Genomic DNA, 6,976 nt, shown 5'->3' with positions numbered 1-6,976 from the left:
TCAAAAGCAAAAAAAAAAGATCACTAAAGACGGAAAAAAAGTATCAAACAATTGCTTTTTGGAGTTTAAGTGCTGTCTTATTTGAATTTTTTAAACATCGGTCCATATTTTTATACTTTTCCGATTTGTCTCGTCAAAACGAACGATTAACTCCTAAAATTTCATCAAAAAAGCTAAACAAAAAGATATGAAAAGTAAAAAAAAAAAAAACCAAAATAAGTTCCAAACTTATAAGTTTAAAAGAACACAAGCTACTGTCAACGTTAGCAAATGCTTTTACATGAACCGTATTTAGGAAAAAATTAACAAAGAATAAATAACTTATAGTAAATTTTTCTGATTTTGTAATTTTTTCCGCTTTAGTAGACCCTTTTAAAAATTTCTGATTACAAACCTTTTCATTTCTTTTGACAAGGAAATTGATAAAAAAAATTAAGACAGAAATTTAAGGCTAATTAAACCTGTACGTCTCTTTGTCCCTAAATCTTTCCGGGGGGGGGGGGGGGGGGGATGAAAAAGTTTAGTTGCACCAATCACATGAGAGCCTCTCCTCTACTTGTCAAAAATCTGATATAAAAGGCCTAAACAGATACTCTCATCATCTCAATTTAATTGTTCTTTTCGAGAGTTTGTATTTTTTTCAATTGATTATATCTTTTAATTTATAATATTTTATGTGATTTCGAAGATATTGTTGTATCATAAAATAAATCAAGATCTATCAAATAAGATGCATATTAGATATCAAATTCAGTTAGAATAGAACTGAGACTAATAAATTAGGACGGAATGAGTACTAAAAATAAGAGTGCCATTAATTAATTTGCAAATTCTTCTTCAAGGCAAACTCCTTCCATTGAAACCGTGGCAAATTACTACAGTAAAATGTATTTCCATGGCAATCAAGTTCATGCATTAATTAAATTCAAGAAAGCTATTACTATGTAATGTGAATCTTTTCATCGATGAATGGAATAATAGATAGGGTATGATAATAAGAGATTCATCCATCCACCAAATGCGATTACTATGTCCTTAATTTAATAACCTCTGTTTTACTATTAATTAAAATCGTTAAACAGCTTTCTTTGATATCCCCATCTTGTTCGGACAATGGATTTCCACAAACTAGATGTAGCGCGCTTGGTGTTTACACTCGAATTGAAGAGTACTTTGAAATATCTATCTGGGATGTTCCATAAATAAATGGTATGGTACTCCTGTAAAAATTTGAGAAGACCCAACAATTGTCCTTAACTACTACTCCATTAAGATTAAGATTAAGATTAAGATTAAGATAAGTAAGATAATGCACTAGATGGGAATGTTATACACGGAGCTCCTTCCGTTAGTGGGCGGTCAAGTTGAGGCTTTCATTATTTCCAGACCGGATAATGAACAGGTGGGGTCTGGTTTTGGATCCTTACCCAAAGGCCTAGCTCCCCGGATCGACCCAATGAACCCTCTCTCTCTCTCTCTCTCTCTCTCTCTCTCTCTCTCTCTCTCTCTCTCTCTCTCTCTCTCTCTCTCCATTGCAAATTTGCAATATGGTGAATGGCTGAGTGCGATCCCTGGGCCATTTTGGCTGGTGGTTGGCATAGCTGAAATACAGTTTAAAATTCAGATCATGCTTTCAATGTCCAAACCCTGTCTTGTAACCCAGCACCTCTCTTTGCCATAACTAGTCGCCTTAAATCATCGAACTATTATGAATATCAGAATATGCCTCTGAGTCAAGCATTAGCCTGTTCGGTTTGAGTTTTGATAAAGGTTTCTAAGAGTAATGAGTGGAGAGAAATAGACAGAGAAAATTAATTCATTGGGGATCATGCGCAAGGGTTTTAAAATTCCCAAACGAACAAGCCCCGTCCAGGTCACCTTACGCGCATGTCGACTAATTATAGGACCCTGAAATTATTTTGTGTCAAGCATGTTGGATACCTGTTTTGAAGTTATTTATGCGTCAAGCGCGTCAAACCGGCTGGCAATTGGTTTGTACTAATCCGATTATGCTATTGACATCTCATTGAGTTATCAATAAGCAGGGGAGGGAAAAAAAACAGTTTATTTTATCTACTTCTCAAGGTAATTTAACGCACAGAAAATTGTGATTTTTTGTCCTTAATTTTCCAGCCTTGTAGATGGTCCATTGGGTTGTTATGAGCATTTACCATACTAACTATGCACCTTTTAAGTATGTGGCCGGTTTGCCTCACACAAATTTTGACACTAATTTTTTTTGGGACCCATTTTGGAGTCCCTCGCAAATGATCGAAGTCGTTCAATTTGTTTAAAATGTATTTTTAAGGGTTTCCGTAAAAACTCAACTCATTCGGATATCGGTAAATGCTTGATCGGTTCAAGCAGTTGGTTCCTGTCAAATTTTATAGGACAAAATTGAATGAACTGATCAAGCCCTTACCGATATCAGAAATAGTTAATTTTTTATGGGAACTCTTAAAAACTTATTTTAAATGAATTGAACGGTTCCGACCATTTGCGTGAAAACTCTTACGGAGTATTAGTGTTGTGTCGAAATTTGTGTTAATTTTTGTGTGAGGTGAACCCGTCCCAGTTAACATTTCAAATCAACTATCTGATGATACAAGCGGGATCGTGTATATATGCTAGATTAAATTAATTTATTTGATGGAACCATTTAATAGCAGAAGCTAGCTTCTAATAACTACATGCAGAAGTAATTTGGGACTTCGGGTTGGTGCTATGCAGCGAGGTGCATAACATCGTGCTGCGCGCCTCCGAGTTGTGAAATCGTGCATCCGACGGTTCGAATTTCATCTCGACAATCAATGATTGAGCAGTTAATTTTTTTTCCGTTGCAATTTGCAACAAAAGTAATGTGACCAAGTCAAGTCAAACGAGTCATGTTTGGGGCGTGTCTTTTTGTCGCATAGATTATCTTGGAAAGATCCTACACTTGCGGCAGCTCTAAAAGCACGTAATTGTATTGACCTACCACCTCTTTTCGCCAAATAATGAAAATGGATTATTATTATCTTGTCCTTATTTAAAAAAATTTGCATGTTTTAGTTTTTCTTCAATCTTTTGTGGAATACTGTTTTGTCATAATGAGAAGATTCTAAAAAGTAAAAAATTACGATCAAAACCTAAATTTTTTTTGATTAAAGACAAAAATAAGCCAAATAAGCCAATAAGCAACTTATTTCATCTTTTTTTTTAAAAAAACATTTCTTATTTCTGTCTTTAACAAAAAAGAAGAAGAAGAAGGGTTTTGACGTTAATAATTTTTTAGTTTTTAGATTCCTCTCATCATGATGAAGCAATAATCCACAAAAAATCAACGCAAAACTAATAAATGCGAAAAAAAATTGAATAAGAACAAAGAAATAATTCATTTGGATTATTAAATCAACGAGGAAAATCTGACCAACCACCTCAAAGACACCTAACTACATGTTTCTGCTTTGATATTTTTTGTTTTGGTTACGTTAGGAAAATGTAGGGCTCATAAGGTCAAGTGACAAAAATGTGCAAACCACAAGAGACAGAATCTCTCATTGTTATTGCAATTGAAGAAATAAGAGAAGATTGAATTAATGGGAATGTTTGAATTTTTTGAGCAGATGTTTTAGTCTCTCCGTTAAAATGTTGGCTTCGCCCCATAAGTTTCATATTCTTAGATAAAGAGGTGCAAAATGAGTCCAGATTTGAAGCGTTTGAGCCCGGCTTGTTCAAAACTAAGCTAGCTTGAGCTCTAGTCTAGCCCAAATAATGGATCTAGCTTGAGCTTGGCTCGTTTATTTAGTATCAAAGTGTTCGAGCTCAGTTTGTTTACTGAACTATCTTCTAAAGACTATAAACAAGTTGCTAAGCCAAAACAAAAGAGGTTAATTTGATTAACTCGAGCTTGACACACTTTTTCTAAATCAACTTAAAATTCGAACTTAGGCACGACTCTTTTACTACTAATTAAAGAGCTAGACCAAGTCCGAATAACTCGGTTCCTTTGCACTCCTATCTCCAATAGAAAGTGATACACATTCGGTAGAAAAATTCTTTGTAAAGTTCAATTTTTACCCCCTGCCATTCCCTAAAGTAACTTGGAATTTCTCCAACTTTTTACTATAGACGAAGACTTGTAGATCGAGTTGAGTTTTTAAATGAAACTTCATTTTTAAGAAGGAAGTGGTCCACCTCCTCCAATGGTCCATGTACCCATGTTACAACTTTCTCGATAGTGCCGACATTGGTAAGCAATAGTGTGCCTTGAAAAAGATTGTTCATGATTTTCCTTTTTATCTTATTCTTTTTCTCTTTTTCCAGACAGACAATAACTTCCAAAATTGCCATGTGACGAAAGAATTTTCTTGAGGTGGATGTGAAATCAACCCTTCTATGGTATTGAAATCTGAATGAAAAATTGGAAGATTGGATCGAGCACCTATGTATACATATCTGATTGAGCTGATCATTTTTCACAGAATCACATCCGTTGATTTGAGGAAAATAAACTCCCATAAATATGATATTCCTGCAGACGTCGACGAATTTAATTTTTATGGCTAAATGACATTTTGACTTGCAATATGAACGGTTCTTATTACAGTTTCAAAAATTGGTCCGAAACGAATTGAGTGAATCAACCATGTTTAATTAATTTGTGGTGTACTCATTTTGGTGATAAAAACTTTTACTCCTTCCGTTCCGAATTGCTTGTCCCTTTTGGGAAAGCTACTGTAAATATTAAGGGGACAAGCAAGCAATGATTTCATCCAAATTCAAATTGTGAGGCATAACTTTTCTACATTGCCCTTTGTCATCTACTTATCTTTTTAACACAATGATAGTAACTCTTTTAAGGGACAATTTTGGAAAACTAAACGCTTTTTATTTTGACTTTTTTTTAAAAGAACTCGTATTTTGGGACATCCAAAAAAAGAAAGAAAGAAAGAAGAACCGGCAATTCGGACGGATGGAGTATTCTTTAGAAGACGTTGTGAGTATTGACCACCCTAGAAATCATATTAATCGCCGGATGATGATTTTCAAAATGTAATATGTTATGTTGAGAGATGAATGCATGGGATCTGTTCAACAATTTTCTACTCTTTATAATTTTGCAAGATTAATGTGTTTCGAAAACTCTAATGAAGGCGATCTTTGACGTAAATGTTCACAACTTTTATTTGTAACACAGAAACGTTTTTTTGGTTATTGAAGTCAACTCGATCGAGAAGGACTGAAAAATGAATGAAAGAAACCCACAAATTGTCCAGTTCAGACTTCAGAGGAACTAGAGCTAGAGGATCCCATTCCTTGAACTAGCCTTCCCAAAGAATACCTTCTTCTTTTTTTACCACCCGAGCACCCTCGAACATTCATGTGAAATTTGTACATTTAGTCGTAAGCTTCACAGGAATGTGCGAAGTTGGTTGGTATTGGGTCACTAGGAAGCTTTGGAACGGTCAAATAATTTTCCAAACACGTATACGACTGTGTTCCTTTTGGGTTACAAGGGATGTTTTTTTGGACAATGAGTGGAAAGAAGTAAATAGAGAATTAATGAGAGTATCAATTAGAGATGAAAGCTATTGAGGACTATGCGCAGAGAGAAAGGTTGGGTCTCTGGAGACCCAAAATGTACACAGTCACGAGTCTTGCCCCCCAGGATATATCCACCAGATAATTTTCTCGAAAGCAGGCCTTCGATCAACAACGTGCATGCAGGGCTAGATGTCGTAAAGAGTATACTTCTCAACCGCAGATGTGGGGTTGATCGTTCCTTTGTAGAGAGACAAAATAGGTGCAAATTAAGGCATGGATGAGCTTATGTTCCACCTCTGACTTGGTGTACTCTCTCGGAAAATAATTAGGGTGTGTTCCCTAGAGATTCTTTTCACCGGTGGTGGAAAATCCTACTTTTTTATCATCTTTTTTGGTCTTACATGTGTTTATTGTTGATCCGAATCGTTCATTTTGAAGACCCCACATAGTAGTGTATCCATACAAAAAATAAACTTGATCGGACATCAATAGGAGTATCAAAAATTGAATTTTACTTTTTAAAATAGATAATTTATTTTTATTATTATTGACAGAAATCAGATCGCCCATTTTATAAACCAAAATTCAAATTTTGATATATCTATTGACTTTCGATCAAGCTAATTTTTTGCATGGCAATACTATATTGCGGGTCTTAAAATATGAACGGTTCAGATTATAACAATAGATACTCGGTGGGACTCATAATATGTGGTGGTGAAAAAATGAGATTTTACACCGGCGATGAATATAATTTATTCTTGTTCCACTAACACAAATAAGTAGGAGCACTTATTTTTTGGGGAAATTTATAGAAATGATCCTTCTAGTTTCACCTGAGTCTTATTTTCATCCTCCAAGTATCAATTGCAACTCTTTCGACTTTTAAGTTTGATTTTCGTACCAAGTTGGTTCAATTGATAATGTTTGTAAGCCAAACTGGACAAAAAAAATTAGATTGAAGGCAAACGTCATTAATTGGACCAATTTGGTATGAATTGTAACGTCCAAACTGCCACCAATCTGATTTTTTCCCTCCAGTTTGGCTAACAGAAGTTATTAATTGAAACAACTTGGTACGAAAACCAAACTTAAAGGTTGAGTTGCAATTGATACTTGGAGAACAAAAATGAGACTCGGATAAAACTATGAGATTTTCCTTTTTTTTATTTTATTTAAAAAGCGCTTAGTTTAATTTTTAAATTAAAGGTGATGTGTTGTGAGTAGAGCTATAAACTAGCCAAGCCGAGCTTTGTCAAGCTCGAGTTCGGCTCATTTACTAAACAAGACAAAAATTCAAGCTCGAGCATTAATGAGCCGAGCCCTTATCGAGCCGAGCTACCCTTAACGAGCCGAGCTTTTGTCAAATAAGCCGAGCTCGGCTGGTTTAGGAAACTAGCCAAAAACTCAAGCTCGCCAAGCTGAGTTCGCGAGCTGTTCGGTTTATTTA

The sequence above is a fragment of the Rhododendron vialii genome, chromosome 13a (genome assembly GCF_030253575.1).
Source record: "Rhododendron vialii isolate Sample 1 chromosome 13a, ASM3025357v1".
Taxonomy (NCBI): Eukaryota; Viridiplantae; Streptophyta; class Magnoliopsida; order Ericales; family Ericaceae; genus Rhododendron; species Rhododendron vialii.
This window is presented reverse-complemented; position numbering follows the sequence as displayed.